We start from the raw sequence: 22,127 nt of genomic DNA, 5'->3' as shown, positions 1-22,127 counted from the left end.
AGAGACTTTTTTTGCTGGATATTTCAGCAATGCAGGCAGTTTAAGAAGGAGATTTTGTGAATGCATTATGTGGAAGATCGTGGAGGAATATAGAATTTTGAGAATGGTTTTATATATGAATAGGACATAGGTGATGTTTTTTCAAAGCATTGGCCTAGTAAGTGTTGCTGGTTCTATAATATTACCTTAGATGGAATATTTGAAATGAGAGGTTTGTGCTCAGATTGTGGAGAAATAGTTTTTCACTTGGAGCACAGGATATTTTATCTTTGGAATGTGCACAGAGACATTTCGAATTGTAATAAAGGAGAGGAGTATTTGTCTGATTGAAAGACATTAGTTATGCCATTGTGTACACCATATGTTTGTTTGACTATTGTTTAGAATTATTATGGCTAGTGGTCTGGAAGTGTTCTAAAATATATGTGGGCATGGCTAGTGTCACAGAAAGAATCTACAGAATACAAAAATCCCTTGAAATTCAAGGAAAAACCTTACGTTGCGGGTAAGTTAAGGTGAGCAATACATTGTAATAAAACCCTCAAAATTCAACTGTGTCCACTGTATATTTCCAACACTAACCAGTAATTAGCCATGGGCTTTACCAGTGCTGACTGAACATTCTAACATGTGTCCTTGCACACTGTATATTTTAACACATTAAAGGGACACTATCTATGGCCTTCAGCCATGGCCAGTGACACAGCATTCAGCTATGGCCACTGTATATTGTACAATACTAACTAGCCACTAGCCATAGCCAAGGCAAAGGCCAGGGCTACAACCTAAATTGTACTTTAGTTAATCAAAGCTTTTATTAGCTAAGTCAAAGATGATTTTATGTTTGATGCCATCACAGATGTAATCAGTGGTGTCATATAAGATGTAATTTGTGATGTAACCAGTGATGTCATAGATGATGTCATTGGTGATGTTTCCAGTGATGACATCAGGGGTGTCCTCTGTGATATCATCATTGTGGTCATAGGCTACGCAAAGTTAATGTGGCTTTAGTTGAATGTCAGGGGGTTTCCTGTGTTAATTTCTCACCTTAACGTCCCTGCAACTAAAGTGTTTTCCTTAAATTTCAAGGGTTTTGATATTCCATAGATTTTGGCCACAATACGATCCATGGCCTTCAGCCATGGCCAGTAGACACAGCCTTTGGCCGTAACCACTATATATTTAGGAACACTACCACTACACTTCTACAGTACAATTATACAATATAATATACAAATATACGGTATGCACATTCACCTACGTAATTTCTTTCATGGAGGTCTCATCTTTTCTGTGCAGTCACTGCAACATTTCTGAAAGACAACAAAATACATTTTATAATACAAATAAAAAGAAGAGGGTGACTTTTTCATCATAGTAATCTATGAATACTGAATGTATTCCTAGTACTCAACCAATTAAGATTGTAGACATTAATCAGTATGTATAGGAACAAAAACTTCTCATTGGAGAGAAAAAAACTCTACTCTCTTATCAAAAATATCTAAAAAGAAATATTTACAAACAAATTAAATAATATGTCACTTTCTAAAAGAATCTCTCTATGACAGACTTACTGTAAATGTTACCATTCCAAGAAATGCATGCTATATTAAAGGAGAGCTTAAAAGAATTACACTTGGTGAAGCCCTGAAGTGGAAAGGGCTGTGGAAGCAGAGCTGTTTTGCTGTGGCGAGTGGAAAAGGAAAAGGACCCGAGAGTCTATAACCATTATTCTGAGAAGCCCGTGGAAGTGGGTAGAGGTGCGTGTGCCTTTAACAACAACTTGCTGGTCAGCTGAATACCCAGCTGACTACTTGAGGCCGCCTCCATGACCCTTGTGGCGTGAAGCCCTGAGGTGGAAAGGGCTGTGGAAGCAGAGCTGTTTTGCTGTGGCGAGTGGAAAAGGAAAAGGACCCAAGAGTCTCTAACCATTATTCTGAGAAGCCCGTGGAAGTGAGTAGAGGTCCGTGTGCCTTTAACAACAACTTGCTGGTCAGCTGACTACCCAGCTGACTACTTGAGGCTGCCTCTGTGACCCTTGCGGCGTGAAGCCCTGAGGTGGAAAGGGCTGTGGAAGCAGAGCTATTTTGCTGTGGCCAGTGGAAAAGGAAAAGGACCCGAGAGTCTCTAACCATCATTCTGAGAAGCCCGTGGAAGTGGGTAGAGGTGCGTGTGCCTTTAACAACAACTTGCTGGTCAGCTGACTACCCAGCTGACTACTTGAGTCCGCCTTGTGACCCTTGCGGTGTGAAGCCCTGAGGTGGAAAGGACTGTGGAAGCAGAGCTGTTTTGCTGTTTGGCGAGTGGGCGCGTGGAGAGCAATGGCGGCGGCCCCGTCCCCCGTTCTGAGAACACGGGCCCAGAGGCGTCGAGATGGTGCGGGCTTAACGGAGGACCCTGCCGTTGTACAGCGTACTCTATGCATTCAGAAAGTAAGTCGCTATCATACTTGCTCTTCTGAGATAGCCGGCTGTAATGCAGTCTTAAATCATGACCAGGAATCTGACCCTGCAGTGATTGAAGTTACACGCACATCCACTCTCTGTGACACAGTATTCGAACCTACAAGTGTCTTACCTGAACCCGCCTGCTCGCGGGATGGAACTTGTATGGTGGGCGGTGCCAATGGGGCGGGGGCCGTGTTGCTGCTGGTGGAGTCGCTCAGTGTGCAGCCGTTGTGGGCGCCGAGTTTGGTGTCTCTCCGGTGCTGCCTTGCTGTGGTGCCGCGGATGTCGCAGAGTGCGGGGTTGTGCCTTGCTGCGGCGGCGTCCTCACCTCGGCATCGGCTGCGGCGAGTGCTCGCCTGCACAGCAGTCCCAGGGACGCCGGTGCAGAGGGTGCAGGGCACGGAGGGAGGAAGAGTTCGAATCGGTGCGGCCAGAGCGCCACTGAATGTGAGGTGGAATCTGGCTGCAGGGAAGAGGATGAGGCTCCCCCTGGTGGAGACTACCCTGCAGATAACGAAGCTTAACTGTCTAAAGATCGCAACTCAGCTGGATTACAGAATGCAGCAGTATGTCTAAATGACTGTTCTCTCTCTACCCTAACATGCGAGGAATCGGTGCATATTGCAAAGGAGGGAGATGCAGCGTTCACTGCGAGCTCTCCAATGTGTGTGAGGGCTAATTCGGTCACTGTGTCTTTGCATGATTTGAAGCTAATGCTAATGATCTTAGTTACCAACAAATTAACTTAAATTCAGGAAGGCAAGGTTGTGATCATAGCTCAAAGATTGGCAATTGGATTGAGTCGGATGTGAGCCTGACAAATACCTTAAGAAGAGATTCACTAGGGGTTGTGAACAATGTTCTACAGAACCTAGTGCTCTTGGACAAAGCATGTTCAAACAAGATGGCTAAAGAGCAGAGGTTTCCTGTTGACACTAAGACGAAAACAGCTGTAAACGAAATAATAGTCAGTTGTTGGGGGCAACTGGTGATATATGGTCAGAAGTTTGTTACAAACAGCTAAAGACCCTTGATCACCCGCCAAAGGGGGAATCGAGGCATGAGATATCTGACATTCATCTGACCTCCCAAAAAAGACATGCCAACGTCAACAGGATAGCAAATGGGGTCATCGACGAAACTTATTGCAATGAACACTCCTCACACGACGACTCCATGGACTCATCATTAATGGATCGTCCGTTCCCAAAAATTTGCCGCGACAAGGAGCCCTATGCTGATAGATCTTCGAAGATCCAAGTAAAAACTACAAAGGCAGAATTACCGGCTGTGTCATCTTCGACTGAACTGCAAGCTCTTTTAATGGCATCCTCCTCGATTTCATTGGCTCCTTTCATGAAACTTTATGAGAATATACATGAGGCTACCAAAGACCTAACTACTGTCGTGGCAATGATGAATTCCAAACTGATTCAACTGGAAAAAACCTGCGATCGCTCATATGTAGAGCAACATGAGAGCTTTAAAAGACTGGATGCAGCCTTTAACTTGTTAAGTGAGAGTAGAAAAAGTGACTCAACTGATAAAAGGCTGTTTGCGGAAGTTGCCTGAGAGGCTCTTGCCCTATTTAAACATGACACAAATATTTCAGCTCGGCAAAGGTCTTCTGAGTGTGCCTTCTTCGATGGAAAGCAAACTAGTGTTAAGTCCAGACCCCAAGCTGAGCAAACACACAACAGGTCAGCAAAACAACTGCATCCTCAAGCTGATGTCTCGACCATTCATGAACTCCAATGTCTTCAGTCTTCAATCACAATGCAGATCACTCCGGCGGAAGGGGAGCCTGTAATGGTGACTGCGAAGGAATCTGTGCCTCCTTTAGATGCAGGAAATAAGGTCTCAGAACCTTCAATGAAGATTGGACCTTGCTCTTCGGTCATCTCTTTTGTACCGAACGTGGTTGATCTGTCTTTCCACACAGCATTTGAACAGGCTAGATGTGCGGCCAACAAAACCTGCCAAGACCCTCAAGTGGCTTCGTCTTCAGGAGTCAGCTTTCAAACGGAACCAACTTCAGAAGTTCGAATAACTCCCTCCATAGTGGGCCAATCTAAAGTTTTCCCTATTTTTACAGGAGGACCCCATATCTCGGGAAAGCCTGTGATTTTGCCACCGAAACTTAGACTTGCTGCAATCAGTAAGAAATCAAAGAATCAAAAGGCAAAGGGACATAATGCTTTAAATGGAGCTCGGAAATTCCTGCAGAACATCAAAATGGTCCAGGCAGTTTCTACTGATTTGGTCAAGACTTCTATGGGACCTGCTCCATCTAAAAACCAAGTCAAACCTCAAGAAAAAAGAGTACACTCAATACCGGTCAACCAGCTCCAAATAAAGAGTTCTATGCCATCTGGGGATGATGCGACGGATCTACTGGATCTATCAACTTACGATGAGCCAGAATATGTAGAGCCGGAAGCCGACTTACCAATAGGCGTTGATTTGCCTCACAATACAGCATTGCATCAAAGTGAGGCGCCTATTCAATGTAAGGAGAAACCCATACAGCCAACAACCAAAATTATCCTGGACAACCCAGCGATATCGCATCCATGTATTGGTGAGGAAGTTTGCAGAAACCCCGTTGTAAAACGTGGGTCACATGAAAGATCCTGAGAAATCATTGAAGTATGTGATAATAATAACTCACTGCCTCCGCCGGTAGTCAGCCCGGTGTTCTTGACAATGGATGCGAAGAGAAAACAATGCTTAGCTAATTTTCAAGCTGTTAGATCGGGGAGGTCATGGACAATAGCAGGTCAAAGCAACAAAACAGCCAATGAAAACGATCTCCGTAGGCCGTTGAACGGAAGCTCTGAGGTTGAGGCCCTGGAAAGTAATCGAAGAAAGGTAAAAGGGCTGGTTGCTGATAGAAGTGCACAAAACCCAAAGGAGAGTGTCTCAAAGCCAATGCCGAATAAGGGCCTCACTTATAAATTGGTAATTGAGAGCTTAGAACCAATTGACAATTTGATTTTGAATCGAGGAACAGTTTTTAAGTTACTTCACCTTGTACCAAGCTTACGTGCCATAACCTCAAATGATATAAAAATTGTGGAGTTTCCAGTAGAAGGCACGAATGACAAGGTGGTGCTCCATCTATCCTTGAATTTACTTAGTACATCTATCTTGGAAGAGAACGTAGCATTGTTTTCATTGGAATTTGACTTTTATAAATTGAATGAGCCTGATGCGTCTCGATCATCATCCAATGGAACGTCGGAAATTTTAAGGGAAGCGTCTCCGAGTGTACTTATAGCAACTATTCCCACAAAAGACACGGCGACGAAGAACTCACAAGGGCACTCAGCGTTGTCGCAAATCTGTGATCAGAAACAAACTCAACCACAGTGCCCGTTAAGGATATCTCACGTTTCAACGAGTGATGGTAGAGTAAAACCTGATGGCCAAAACGCTCTAATCAGAATTACAATTAAAAGAAAGGAACTTTCTGAGGAAAGCTCTAAAGAGAATCATCAACCTATAACATCTGTATCTCGAAACCAGGAATGGCATAGGTTAGCAGGGGCCTTAAACACTAATAATATCCAATAATGCCAGGATCCGGAATCCCCCATGGTCTGTTGTTTAGCTTCCTGGAACACACAAGGGTTTACACACCTGTTTAATACAATCTGGCTAGACGATCTACACATCGTGTGCTTACAAGAAACATGGTTAAGTGAGTTGCCAGTAACTTCGGACTTTGAAACTGCAATAAATCCGGCCATAAAACCTAAGCATGGCCGCCCTATGTCAGGGTTATTAACAATGGTGAGAAGATCATCAGTTTGGCCAATTATAAATTCTGTCAACCATTCTCCCTATATTCAGGAGACGGCCATTGAAAGAGCTGGTGGTCATGAGCATACACAAGACAAGATCGTAATATTGAACTTGTACTGGAACCATCTACGAGCAGGAAAAATTGATTTTATTGACCAGATAACAGGACTAATTGATCTTCGTGTGGAATCATTAGACTTGTCCAGGATACTTATCTGTGGTGACCTTAACATCAACCTACTTAAGGATGCAAACTCGGATCAAGGCTTATTGGCACAAGCATGCTTAACCGAAATGGGTCTACGTAATTTTCAGATGTTGGATGGCAGCACCTGTGGTGACATACCATCTGTTCCCACATGGCATCGTGGGGATTCATCATCTACTATAGACTACATGTTCGTGTCCGAAGCCTTGCATCCTAGGATTCAATCGCTGAGGATCTGTGAAAAAGCAAATAGCGATCACGTCATGTTATTCATAAAATTTGCGATATTTGGTCCTGCCCAAAGGCCAAAGTGGGCACACAAACTCCAGGTCGAACCAAATAGAGTTCGTTTAAGATTGGAGGAGAGTGAAGTCAATGTCGTGATGATCCAGTACTGTCACCTAAGTGCAGATCTAGAATACGATCACTTATTGACTCAATTTAAAACTGTAAAGGTAGGCTTAAAAAATCCTAACATGGTCCGAGCCCATCACTTTGATCTCGAGATTCTTATTATAAAACGAAGGATGCATGCTGCCCTTAGGAGAGCTAAGTCCCTTGATGTTGTCACTTGAAAATTGGAGATAAAGGTGGTGAAGCAAAAATATAAGAACTGGATGAAAATGTATAAAAATACTCTACTGCAAAATGATGCTGAGCAGATGCTAGCCATACTAAAAAACAAAAACTCGCGGGACTTCTGGAGATTTATTAATAACTTTCAAGCTCCTCAAATGGCATTGCAATCTTGTATGGTCTCGGCAGCCGCTTGGATAGCCCATTTTGAAGCCCTTTACAGAGCAGATGACCATGGAATTATCCCATTGGAAACATCTTCGAAACCGTGGGCTTTGATGTTTCCAAGAGAGGAGATTGTGTCTATAATCAAGAAGGCAAAAAACTCCCGAGCGCCTGGCCCTAACGGTCTTACCAATTTCACGATTAAACAACATCCTGAACTATGGGCATCCATATGCGTAGCCTTATTTGACAGAATAAGCAAGTGCCATAAGACCCCTAAATCCTGGCAATCCACTGTCATTGTCCCTATATTTAAGAAAGGGACAGAACATGCCCTAAAAATTATCGCCCAGTGGCATTATTGGATATTCTGGGGAAAATGTATGCCACAATGTTGCAGCAAAAATTGGTGGCATGGGCAATCGAGTGTAATTATGTAGATAAAAGACAATCCGTATTTGTAAGACAAGTAGGCTGCTCGTTGAATCTGTTACTTTTGAACCTGATGAAGATGGAGGTGATAAAATCAAACTCAAAGGTCTATTTGCCCTTCATTGACTTCTCATGTGCATTCAATACCATCGATAGGCCTCTCTTGTGGTTAAAACTACAAAGTTGGGGATGTCCAGCTGACTTAGTAGCAGCAATTCGAGAATTGCACTCTGAAACATCCATAAAAATCCGGTTGGATCGGTCTGGAACCTTAACAGCCACAATCAAAACCTATAAAGGGGTAAAACAAGACTGTCCCCTAGCTGCCGCAATATTCAGTTTATTCATATCTGATATAGGGTTAGCGATTGACTCGGTAAGTTCTTTTCCACCAATGGTAGCTAAGCCCCATCTAAGCTGGTTGCTATACGCCGACGATTTGGTTCTCATGGACCTAACACCTGTCGTCCTTCAGAGGAAGTTGAATGTGGTTGCCCAATATGTCGTATCTAACCACTTGGTGATAAACACAAAAAATGTGAAATTCTGGTGTTAAAGAACCTTAATAGTGAAGGACGTAAAAAATCGAGTCAACCGAGATGGCACCTAGGTCAGGAGGTCATTCAGATAGCCCAGAACGTAAAATACCTCGGCATGTTAATAAATTCATCAATCAACGATGGTTCATGGACTACTGAAAACAAAAGGAAATGCAAGCAACTGGCAAGTCAAGCTGTCATCATGCATAAAAAATGTGGGAAATTCTCACTAAAACCAGTGCTAGCTTTTTACCAGCAAAAAGTAATCCCAGTTTTATTATATGGTGCTGAAAACGCTTTGGGCTGCAGCTACGACACATGGGCATCGCTGGAAGATTGTTTTTGGTCTAAGGTCCTGTCTCTCCCAAGAGGAATCTAGACATCATGTGTGAGATATGAACTGTCGCTGATTTTGCTAAATGCTAGGGTATGCTGGGCTCTGGTGAGTTTGTTTCGGATAACTCGACAGCGCGAACCTATACCACAATTTGACATCTTTTATGATCCAATGCCAACAAACAATAGCATGGTGTCATTATGGTCTAAAAGATGCGAAGAGATCCTGAGTGAATATGGAATTAGTCTGGATATGCTGCATAATGATCCAAACGCTGCCAAACTGAAAACCTGGCGCGCGGATTGGGAGCAAACTTGCTCACAGCGAGCTACAGCTAAAATGATGAAGGACGCACCGCTCGAAATACAGCCTTTTAACACTCCCCAACGCTACATCAATTTTTTTCCAGATTCACAGGCTCGAAGAGTGTTCATGATGCTGCGTTTAAACGTATTTAAAACTAAAGATCGGTTGGCGTCATGGAAAACCAACAAAGTTTTAAACTTAAGCTGTAGACTATGCACTAAAGATAAGGAAACCCTTAAACATTTGGTGCTATTCTGCATGGCTCTTCGATCAGAAAGGACAATTCACCTGGGGCCTTGGGGCCTAAATTACCCCTCCCATTGTGCCGACGATTGGTTGGCCAATATGTTTCAAGGATTGGACATGAAATTGATATTACCATTGACTCGTTTTCTAATGTTAATTGAAAACTGCCTGAATGCGTTGTCGGTCGATGAGTAATGAGGACAGTGAATCGTCTGATCAAAAGAGAATTTGGGAGGGGTTTCCTAAGGGATTCCTAAAGGATGACGTTTTTCTTATGTGTTGTGTTCTGTATTTGTTTGTAACCATTTTAAAGGTTTGTAAGAAACCGATAAAATTAAAATTAAAATAAAAAAAAGGGAAGGTGTGTGTAGAGACTGCTTTAGGTACAAGAATTACTGCATCGTTACAACAGCTACACTAAGCACTTAGGTAACTATGAACCTGGTTTTGCATCAGCAAATTCTAAATAAAACTGCCTGCAACATCAACAGTTTATGAACTTCCAATGGTATTTCTTGCACAAAGGTTATGCTTCATTTCCATCCAAACATTGTTTCATGTTAAATGATATATTTCCAGAGTAGTTTATGCAACTTTAACCAGGAAAATTTGAAGTATAACCTAACTATGTCTTCAGTTTTACAAATACAAGTATGAAGATATGCCAATGTTGTACCATTATTTTGAGTGTAAATCTTTTTTAAATCTAGTTGTACCATTATTTTGAAACAATAGGTAGACAATGAAAACCTCCCTGTGTGTAAATACATCAAGACTAAGCAATCAATCATCCTCACCTAAGCTGACAAGACTGATCCCTTATTCCCTTGTCCATACCGCCTTCTCATTTGCCAACCCTCACTTCAATTTCCAACCTTCACAGAAGTGGAAACCTCCAATCTCATTGCTGGCCTGAAACCATCACGTTGCCAAGGGGACATCTGCCCGTCTTATTAAGGATTGTGCAGAAGCTCTTGTGCCTATTGTCACTACTTTAATGAATTCTTCCTTCTCTAACAGCTTTGTTGCTCTGTTTCTCAAGGAAACCTGGATCTTCACTCTCCTCAAAAAACATTCCCTATACCCCACCTCTCCTAATTACCAACCAATAACCACTGTACATTTGCTTTTATAAATTCTGTACTGTGCTGTCTAGTCTCAAATACAATCCTCCCTTGAACTCTATAACGTCCTCAGCCCCAGACAATCTGGATTCCGCCCTGGTCATGGCACAGAGTCAGTCTGTCTACATCCAAAAAATCTAATCATTAACATCCGGGATGCTGATGACCTAGCCCTCCTCCTCCTGCTGTACCTCTCAGCCGTGTTTGACTCGGTTGACCACTAGACTCTCTTCCACTGTCTACCACCACCACCTACTTCACCCCACTAGCTGTTGAATGGATCTCCTCTTCCTTGCAGACAGATCTCCATGTATCTTTGCAGGACATGCATTGGCCTACCCAAATCCCGTCCCATTGGTGGTGCCTCAAGGATCCTGTGCTTCTCCAAATGTATACAATGTCTGTACAAAACATCTTTTCAACCACCTTGACTCCCTGGGTATATCTTTCATGAACTACGCCCATGACACCCAAATCCCCCCATTTTCAGGCAACCAGGAACAAGACGACAGCAACATTAATGTCATCTATGACACCATTGAAGCCTGGATGGCTTCTCACAAACTCTGTCTCAATGATGACACAACAGAAATCCTGATCGTCGGTCCCCCGTCCCATTTGGCCAAACTGGACTCAGCCTACTGTTAATTTCCCTTTAATGCCTGCACCATCCCTGATTCCTCTAATGTCAAAACGCTTGCCATCTACCTAGACCCAAGCCTCAGTATGACCCGGCATGTCAATACCATTGCATCCTCAGCAGCCCACACAACCAAACTCTTGAATGCCTCTAAACACCTACTCTCTGCACACGACTGCCTGACCACAGCAAGAGCCACCATTGGCTCCCAGCTCGACTACCACAAATCACTCCAAGTTGGCACCACGGAACAAAATATTTGCGACCTCTGGACTATCCAGAACCATGCCATCTGGGCAGCTATCGACCTCTCCAAACTTGATCACGTGGCAGCACTTAGAATAGTTGCCGACTGACTTCCAGTTAAAGAACACAAATACTTTTAAATCCTCTGTATCTCTCACTGCTGTCTCTCAAACATGGCTCCTCCTTACCTCTAGCAAAGACTTAACAAGTATACTTCCCCCAGACCTACAAGTTCCATTTACAGCCACAGACTGACTACACCATACCTCAAACGCAGAAGAGCTTGGGTTTCCAGTTTCCCAGTCATTGCTGTCCATCTCTTGAACAACTTCCCTCCTGAACTATGCTCTGAACCTTTCTACTGGCCTTTCAGGAAGTAATTAAAACACATCTTTTTTCAGTGACTATGAAACCAGAGAACTTTGAAGCTATTTAACCCACTGTATGTTTCCTCCACCTTGCTCTCCCATCTCCTACCCCCTATCTTGCCTCCCTTTACCCCCCGTAACTAGTGCCCCAATGCCTGTGGTTTTTGTGTGCTTTACAATTTCATAAATAAATAAATAATGTACTACAAGCTACACTAAGAATCTTGCAAATCTCATTTCAATACTTCCTGTAAAATCTGTGTATGTCCTTGTTTTGGCCATCTACACACATGAGAAGTTAAAAATGACATTTTATAATCAACCCATTATCTTTGCATTATTTGTAAAAGTGTGTTTTGCTATTTAATACTTCTATTTGCACAGAAAAGTGTGTGCAATGTGGAATCCCTTTTTCTATACTGAATCAAAGTTCACTTATCTCTAAATTACTTCTTTTCAAATCTGTGTGTGTCCTTTCTTTTTTCCACCTACACACATAAGAAGCTAATAACAATTTTGTGTAAACTCTTCTATACAAATTCATTCATATTTATTTAAAAAATATATATATCATATTTTTTTTTTCAAAATAAGTCCACAGAGTAATTACATAATACATTCCCTGACTTGTGGAAAAAAAAGTTCTTAGAGAATCCTCCAACTAGTAATTAAAGTAGGCTGTTTTCCTTTTTAATTGAATTGCAATACTTCTTGTGTGTGTCCTTATTTTGGCCACATACACGCATAAGAAGTAATAGACAACAAATCCTCCCATAAAATTGATATTAGTGGTCAGATCTAATTTATTTTTGAAGCTCTGTACTTTTCTTATTTGCAATTGTACATATACATATATACAGTGTTTTACACAATAAAACAGAAGTAGAGCATAGCAGAATGCTGTTGGGTTTCTAAATTATATAATCTTGACAATCTTATATTTAGCTGGGCCCCCTCGCCACTGCTGGAGCAGTGCTTCCCCTGCACTCCAGGTGAGGCCAGGATGTTCCCCCGAACGAGCCAAGCCGTTGCATCTATTTAGACGCTTGACGACACGGGCAGATTCGAAATCTGCTATGTGCCTGATAATTCGGAAGAAATGGATTTAAATCAGCGCCTGACATAAGGCTGCTGCTACTGCACAGAGAATTGGGATTTCCACGGTGCCTCCATTAGGTTCCACGAGGCTGAGAGAACCTGAAGATGGCCGACACTAAATTCGTTTTTGCCTTCATTGCATTCCTCAGGCTGAAATAGCCGTGATTGGTTCCTTGAATTTACTTACACCAATCCCTATCGCTGGCAGGCAAACGCCGGCACACCCACAAAGGCCAAGAGTCGTCGGAGTCCAGGTCCAGGAACTCTGTTCAACTGTCGCCAGCTGTCGGTGCTGCATCACCTGGATGCCGTGCCCCACTCATACAGGGTAAGCACTGCATCGCTACCATCCCTACCAACCTAATGACTTTAATTTATAGTCGGGACCTTGACTGTCTATTTGCCCGCGTTCGGCATGTACTGTTGTTTCACATACATATGCACGAGACCACCACCTTACAAACGTGCGTCTGCCTCGCAGCATGGTTCATTACTGTTGTATGCTTATTTCTAATAGTACAGCTATCCTGCTTGTGCATTGATTAATAGCTGCATAGTATACGTTATCTACCCGATCTACTTGTACGCACTAGTGTCAGTGTCGAATGCTAACAGCTGTGATATTATAAGCTGCTTAGCCCTCTCTATCCGATGCTGATGGACTGCTTGTCTATGCGACCACGCCTCTGACACTCTACTTAGTCTGCCAGTACTGCCTGCCACTAGTTCTAGTTTTAGCCGGCCTAATTACTTCTGGTAGTACACATGCGAAGGTGCTAACCACAAATTGTAGCTGCCTGCTTTGCCTTCCCACCGTTCACGTAGCTGTACATGAGCACCTCTAGCTGGCGCCTCTCTAACCGCCTTTTCAACTGTGCCCATTTGCTCTCGGCTGCGGGTTTTCCACCGCACCAACTTCACATCTATCTCTTATCATACAACAATGCACGCAACTAGAATAGTCATAACTTATGGTCGCTTAGAGACCACTGTGATATTTTGTTGTGCCTTATGGTCGCTTAGAGACCACTGTGCTATTTTGTTGTGCCTTATGGTCGCTCAGAGACCACTGTGATATTGTGTTGTGCCTTATGGTCACTTAAAGACCACGGTGATATTGTGTTGTGCCTGTGTGTTGTGTTGTGCCTTATGGTCGCCTAGAGACACCCTCGTACTGACACTACATGACCTCTAGGTAGCCCTCCTACATTACCTAGCTCGTAACAGATTTCTCAGTGAGCTGCACCGTCAGGCACCTGCCTCACCTAACCCATTTAGCATCCCAGCTCTCGCTGTCCTATCTCAATATGTACACCACCCACACACTGTACATCTTCATAGGTTTAGTCTACATCTTACTTATAAGTAGTATTGCCTACCTCGCGCCCAAAGGGAAACCCAACAGCCTTATCATGGAACTAAAGCACACCACCACACACGCTACTCCCCCCAAAATGCCCAAGATCATACTCAGGCAGCACAGACTCAGAACACGCACACTACTTTTAGCATTCATCTCCACACCCTTGAAGGTAACACTTAGGAACTTACGCCTAGGTTCACTCACTCACGCTAAAACCTGCCGCCCGCCACACACTATTACCCACAAGCGCAAAAAAAGGGCTCTGACGCTCGCTCCTCCCAGACATCACATGACCAATAAGCCTACTCACAATACCAAAAAGCTCATTCCAACTACCGACCTCAAGCCACCTCAATCAAAAAAGCTCCAACACCTCAAATGTGCTCTATTAAATATTCGCTCACTCAACGCCCATGCTTTAGAAGTCAATGGCCCTCATTACGACCCAGGCGGTAAGTTACTGCCTGGGTCGTACCCTTACCACCATGGCGTAAACTACGTTTACGCCATGGTGGTTGGCGGATTTTCCGCCCCATTCCAAGGTGAGTGGGGCGGTAAATCCCCATTTCCCATTTTACCCTTCCCCATTCCCATTTTCGCCCCATATGGCATAATGGGAATGGGGAAAGGCTATAAATACGGCACCGTAAATTACGGTGCCATAATTATCGCCAAGGTCCCTTTGCGTCATGGATTTTAACGGCTGCAAAAAAGCAGCCGTTAAAAGCCATCCCGCAAAGGGAACCTTGTAATCAGGCGTTAAGGGTCGGCGCCGTTTACAGCGCCGTAAACCCCTTAACGCCTGAGTCAGAATGAGGGCCAATGATATTATTACCAGCCAAGACTTAGATATGTTAGCCATAACAGAAACATGGTTGCATTCTGCCTCTTGCCCTACTATCAGCCTAGCTGTACCGACAGGTTACTCGGTTTTACGACAGGACAGATTAGCTAAAACGGGAGGTGGGGTCGCACTTATTTTTAAAGACACCCTAGCCTTAAGACAGACTCCCACCACCAGGGAAGACACCACTGACATCCTCTCAGCCAAACTTACCCTTTCCCCTAAAGACACAGTAAACATTCATGTCATATATAGACCCCCAGGCCCTGTCAATAACTTCACAGGCATAGTTAACCATCTCATTGGAAAAAACATCAAAAAACTTCCAAAACACTGCTTCTAGGAGACCTAAACCTTGGATACAATGACAAACTTGACAAAGCAGCTACACTCTCGTCAGAAACCTCACAGATCTAGGATTCACACAGATAGTTACTGCCCCGACCCATAATAAAGGCTGTATCTTAAACTGGGTGGCAGATCACAATTGTGGCTTCACGCTCAACTCTAACACAGCCCTTCCATGGTCTGATCACAACTGCCTTCAATTCTGCATCCCCATATCCTTATATTCCAAACCACTAATACACGCACCGGCTAAGCTAGCCAGAAGTGCCAAAAAACTTACAGCAGACAATATACGTCCCTTTCTCAACAACCCCTGCCTAGCACCTCCTTTCTCCTCTGACCCCAACATTCTAGCAGAGATCTTCAAAGACACCCTTACCCATGCCATCAATGCCGCAGCTCCTCTTGAAAACAAAAAAGAAAGAAAATCGTTTCACTCTAACTCATGGTTCACGGAGGACTTATTAAATCTACGCCAATGCAAGCGCCAAGCCCTCAAAACATGGCAGGCCAATCCCTGTGATGCCACCAAAGTAGACTTCTTTGTATTTCTAAAAAATACAAACGTGCCATACTTAAGGCAAAGTCAGAAACCTACAATAAACGCATCATGGAAGCCAACTCCCACTCAAAAGAGCTTTTCACCATCTTTAAAGAGCTCACCGTCCCACCAATCTGTACAGATGAGATTGTTAAGGATGAAGCCTGGTGCAATAGCATCCAAACAGCAATGTTAAATAAAGTAGACCTTCTTCAAAACAAAATAGCAGAACACTTCAAGGCTCTGCACCCCCAACAGACCCTCTCCGTCAATACCTCTAAAGATAAGCACTCCTCCAAATTTAATTTCTCTCCAATCACCGAATCAGATGCTCTCCACATCCTCAAACAGCTCAAACCATCTCAATGCAAAGGCGATATATGCCCCCCCAACATCATTAAAGAGTGTGCGGCAACTCTCACACCGATCATCAAAGCATTCATTAACGCCTCATTCAAGACGGGCAAAGTCCCTGACAGCCCTAAAGAGGCCTGGGTACGCCCGCTCTTAAAGAAACCAACCCTGGACCCTGCACAACCTAACAACTACCAGCCCATTACAATGGTCCCTTTTCTTCCAAAAATCTTAGATATAGCTGCACACATGCAGATACAGTCCCACCTGGAAAACAACTCTGTTTTAGGCAAAAGGCAGTCCGGATTCCGCAAAGGTCATGGCACTGAAACCGCTTTACTAGATCTGAAGAACCAAATTACCTTAATTCTAGATAAAGGCAAGCCAGCCCTTCTGCTCCTCCTAGACCTCTCGGCGGCATTTGACTTAGTCAATCATGCCATCCTCACGAACCATCTCACTCAGGCCGCACATTTTTCCGAACAAGCCACAAACTGGATCACCTCCTTCCTCGAAGGAAGAGTAATGAAAGTGTTTTCCAATATAGCTAACGCAGAGCCTACCACCATCAGGTATGGAGTCCCTCAGGGCTCATGTACGGCTCCTACCCTCTATAATCTTTTTACCAAACCACTCTTCGATAAATTGGACGCACTTGGGATCACATACACCAACTACGCCGATGATACCCAAGTGCTCCTCCCGCTCACAGGACTCTACCATCAGGACGCAGCCACCCTCCAGAATATATACGCCACCATCCAAGCATGGATGGCCACGAACGGCCTATGTCTTAACGGAGATAAGACTGAAATTCTCATCCTGGGTCAAAAATCCACTCTCACGAACCTCGACCCACTCTACACCAACTTCTGCATAGACAATTGTGTCATCCCAGTTCTACCATCTGTTAAAAAACTAGGAGTCCACATTGACGCCTCACTCTCCATGGACAAGCAAGTCAACTCCATTGTTTCTGCCTCCGCCCTTAGCACTAAGCTCATTAATGCCATCAAACCTTTCCTAACCAAAGATAACTGCCTTTCTATTGCCAGAGCCACCATTGGAGCCAAACTAGATTATTGTAATGCGCTATTGGCTGGTACCTCCAACTCCAATCTCAATTAACTCCAAACAACACAGAATAATGCACTAAGAGCAGCTCTCAATATACCAAAAAGAGACCACATCGCGCAAGCCAGAAAGGCAGCACACTGACTACCCGGCAAACAGCGCATTACATTCAAAATACTTACCACCGCACACAAATGTATCAACCTGTCTGCACCTTCATACCTGTCTGATATGCTAGCCAGATCTCACTCCACCAGACCAACTAGGCAATGCCACACCAACCAACTTAGGGTCCCATGCATCAAACGAGCTAGAGCAGGTGGAATAAGTTTCCCCTACATTGCCCCTAAGCTATGGAACGCACTACCTAGCACGCTCAGAGCAGAAACCTCTCTCACTGCCTTCCGAAAAAAAACTGAAAACCACCTTGTTTAACTAATTCCTCTTCCTTTGTGTTGTTTACTCTTTTCTCCTCCTCTACTGTAGCTACTACTCTTCTCTTGCAACTAAGTAATGACTTCACTGTATGCACAACAAGTCATTTTCATATCTGTAACAAGCGCCACGATGCCCTCTGGGCTGCTTGTGCGCTCAACAAATGCGAATAAATAAATAATAATAATAAATAAATAAATAGTGATTTTATATTGCACCCTAGTCCCGAGCTATCCTCTAGTTGGCATACAACATTTATTATCCTAATTTCCCATTTCAATCATGCATTGTGTATGTTTATAATCAAAAAGAATATAACACATATTTTAAAATGTTGTGTCTAGCAACATTAAGTAGGCATTTGTTAAACCCTTAGGCAATCTAGCTTAGTGTGTGACTACAGAGTCATTACAGACACACCAATCTACAACTGTATGCCCCCATGATTTGAAATCTCCACAGTGAATGGATGCTCCCTCATGAAAAATAATTGCACATGTTTTTAAACTTTTCTTACTAATAGAAACTTGACTATTTACAAAATTAATTATCAATGTGTTTTACTTTCCCTACAATCTACATACTTAAGAGGTACTTATTAAAAAGTCGATTTTGCAGTCTAGACTGTAAATTACAACCACAGTCACTGCATTGCATATTATGAAAAGCTTCTGTTACGAGATCAGAATAATTCACCATTTTCAGGGATAGGAACATATAAAAACATATAAAAACCTTTCTGAAACATCCCGAGTAGTATGGTCTTTGTTACATTGTGGACAATCATGCTTCCACTCGTATCAAATGTATACTTACCTATCTACACTAACAGTTTCCTGCACTAGTAGATCAAAAATAGTCATTAAAAATGATTGACTATCTTCCTGTGTATTTTGGGAAAAATGTCCACTTCCACTTGTAACAGCTAATATACTTCGGATTGACATTGCTGAATATGTGTTGTGTGGTCTTTCATCTACAGATACTTTAATAATTGAATGTTCCACACATAGCTATTTGTCTACTGTTGAAGCTTTTTGCTACATCATTGGTGTCATTTCAATAGCATTCAACTACTGTTTGGTTAATAAATCTACAGCGGGAGTATGTCATATTTATATGAATTTCCAATACTGCTAGATTCTTTTGTTTTGTACACTTAAGCAGAGCAATTTTATTTGTATGTAGCTTCAGCGATTCCTTGCTAAATGCTTAGTAGGAAGAGGTATAAGGTCAAGTTGGGAGCATACAATACACATAATCTATTGTATTTTTCAATGCAGGAAATGTCAGCTGTCACTTTTGCTTCATCTACGTTTATTAAAAATATTACTGTAAAAATATTTCACACATGGCATGGCTACATATGACATTCCTTCTTTAAACACAGTATGCCCAATATCAATTACTGCCATTTCTAAAGTCAACCCTTGTGATTTATTAATAGTAATTGTACAAGCAGAAAAGTATCCTTAAAAAGCATGAAGCTTACTGAGGTCATAGAAATCAAGTGAGGTTCCTCTACATGATCAAACTTTACTTGAATATGTTAAGTGTTTGTAATGTGAGGAAACATTTGAAATGCAACCACTCTTCCCATTGCTCCATTGACAAGAAAAATTGCTATATTCAAGTTCCTATTTAACATCACTTGTGCATTGATGCACAGTTTTAAAACTGATTCTAGACCTTCTGATTTAGAAATTAAACAGTCTAATTGAATAAATCAAGCTTTTCCTCTGTTATCTAACTCAAATGGCACAAGATGGCCATGTAAAACATTGCACAATGCTATCTCTACAATGTCTTGCTTCTCAGGTAGCAGCATTGTAGAGCTGAACTTGTCACACTCTCCAAGTTTACTCATCAAAGCAACACAAAACAAGTTCTTTTCTTGAAGAGTCAACATGACATTAGGCACAGTGCAGCCCAAATTTAACATGTTAGAAATCAGTCTCCCTATTCATATTTTCCTTAAGGATACCAATACAAAACTTATTAGGCATTTCTGCAGATTTCCAAATATTAATGGTAAATTCCTGAAATTCAAAAATATTCCATAGGTTAAAATGACCAAGGCTACCTTTCACAGGATTTAATTGTAACAATTATCTGAAAACAAGGTCATGTTTACCTCTAAAAAAAATGTCATAAGTCAGTTATGAGGGGTAAGATATGTGAGGTGGACAACTTTGTAAGGGGTTCTCAACTTTAGCCATATTATAAAATAAACATGTTGGATAAAAACCCACTATCCCTACGCTGATGAGGATTTACCTGCCTAAACTAAACTAAAGGACACACTGTAATAAAAGAATATATGACCCTCACATTTTAATAAAAATAAAACAATAAGAAAATATATGGCAATTGAATTCAACAATATGACATATGATTTGATTCAAAATATATTCAATGTTTCTTCGCATAACCTGCTGGAATGTCCCTTGCCCAGAAATTAGATGTTCCCACTCCTCCTGAAATAAGAACTGTCTCAGATTGGTTTTCTTCCCATACACAACAACACATGACTTTGTTAGGATAATGTCACATCTTTTGGGATCCAAAAAGAAATAAAATATTCCCGCTCCTCCTGGAGTAAGAGCTAGGTAACAACACATGTTTTTGTCACGATAATTCACTTCAAACTTGACTTCATGAAGCATTATACATTTTATTCAACAAGTTTTCACAAGACACAAATCAATATGAGTTGTTTATGTTAGAACCACAGTTCAGCACTTGCATAACTACTACCTGGATTATGCGCCTGCCATGCTCTTTTCGGCCAACGCTGATTGCCCTGTGGGGGTACTCAGCTGCCCATTTACTTTTTCAACTTTTCAACGACAAGAACAGAAAAGTGTTTCAGTGGTTACTTCCAATTTAGCATAACAACTTCTTCATACTTCTTCAGCATAAAACTTTAAACATATTGTGGGGTAAACAAGAAACTACTGTATCTCACCCATTGGATTCCTCTGACCTCCCAGAGACTTTCCTTCTCATCGCATGTGATCCTGCCACAGAGCACCACCCCCAAGGTCAAGATCAGGAAGTGTATGAGTTTCTCTGGCCACCTGCGATATGATATGATATAATATTTTATTTATAGCGTGCCTATGCACAAGTGTTTCAAGGAGTGGTGAGGCATAGAAGTGGAATAAAGGGGGACAAGAGAATGATCTTACTAGGCCAATGACATTGAGATTGTGCAAGTGCAGGGGAGGGGGAAGGGGAGAAGTGCCATTGGAAGGGGAGGAGGAGTAAGTGCAGGACAGGGGATCGAGACATCAAAAACAAGAAGTGCAGCCAGCAGGTGGCAGTGCAAGAGTAAAGTGCAGACAGCAATTGTTAGATAGTGCAGGTAGGGTCACTGTAGGGTTGCAGATACAGCACCAAGTGCAGGGTTGTCAGGCGACAGTGCAGGTGTTCAACTGGAAGTACAGGGACCTGAGCCCGAGGGTCAGAGGATAGCCAGTTATGCAGTGCAGTATCATACAAGAAACCAGCAGGGGAGAGGAAGAGAGAAGGCAGATGCATAGAGGAAAGCCTTGAGCTGCTTCTGGAACGAGAGAGGGTTCTGCTCAAGTTTCAGAAAGGCAGGGAGGCTGTTCCGTAGGGAAGCACAAGCCGAAGAGAGAGATGTGCCCCAGATCATTGCTTGGAAAAGCAATTGACCCTCAAGGTGTTGGAGGTGGAGGAGTGAAGAGCCTGAGTAGTAAGATACTTCAGAAGAGAAAGCTGGAGATATTTTGGTCCCAGGCCCCAGAAGGTGTTATGGACAATGCAAAGCGTCTTGAATTTGATCCTTACAGCAACTGGGAGCCAATGAAGAGATTTCAGTGAAGAGATACGATCCCTGGGCTTGATGCCAAAGACAAGTCTTGCAGTCCTGTTATGGATGAGTTGGAGAGGAGGGAGAGCGAGATTTAAAAAGAGGCTGTTACAGTAGTCAAGCCTAGAGAGAACCAGAGCTCTAAAGACAGTGAGCTTCTGGGAGAAGGAAAGGAAAGGAAGAATACCTCCAAGGAGGTGCAGTCGGTAGTTTGACTTCTTAGAGATATCAGAGATATGAGGAGAGAAGGAGACTGTGGAGTCAAAGATAACCCCAAGGTTCTCAGCCTCACAGGTGGGAGGAGGCAGAGGGACAAGCGAGGCGAGCCAGAGAGTGCAGGGACACAGAGGTGCAGGTGTGCTGATGAGGAGGATCTCTGTCTTGCAGACATTGAGGCAGAAATCATTGGTGGTACACCACTCTTGGATTGCAGACAAACAAACCAGGATGAGAAAGGGAGACGAGGCAGCAGAGGGGAGCCTGAAAGCGAGCTGGGTGTCATCTGAATATAAATGGAAGTTGGAGCAGAGAGCAGCAATGTGGTGGGTGAGAGGGGCCAGATATCTGTTGAACAACCATGGATAAAGGATAGACCCCTGGGGGGGCACAGTTAGAGAGAGGGATAGAGGAGATGAAGGACCCAAGTTGGACCTGGGAGGGTCAGTCAGAGAGGAATAAAGTCATCAAGGCCAGAGCCTGATCAGTGATACCACATGCAGGAGTCGTTAGGCAGGGATTTGTAGAGTGATCCACTGGACTCATCACACAGCCTTCAAGACCTCTTG

This window comes from Ambystoma mexicanum, chromosome 5p, assembly GCF_040938575.1.
Source record: "Ambystoma mexicanum isolate Mex_15411 chromosome 5p, UKY_AmexF1_1, whole genome shotgun sequence".
Lineage (NCBI taxonomy): Eukaryota > Metazoa > Chordata > Amphibia > Caudata > Ambystomatidae > Ambystoma > Ambystoma mexicanum.
Note: the sequence above shows the minus strand (reverse complement) of the source record.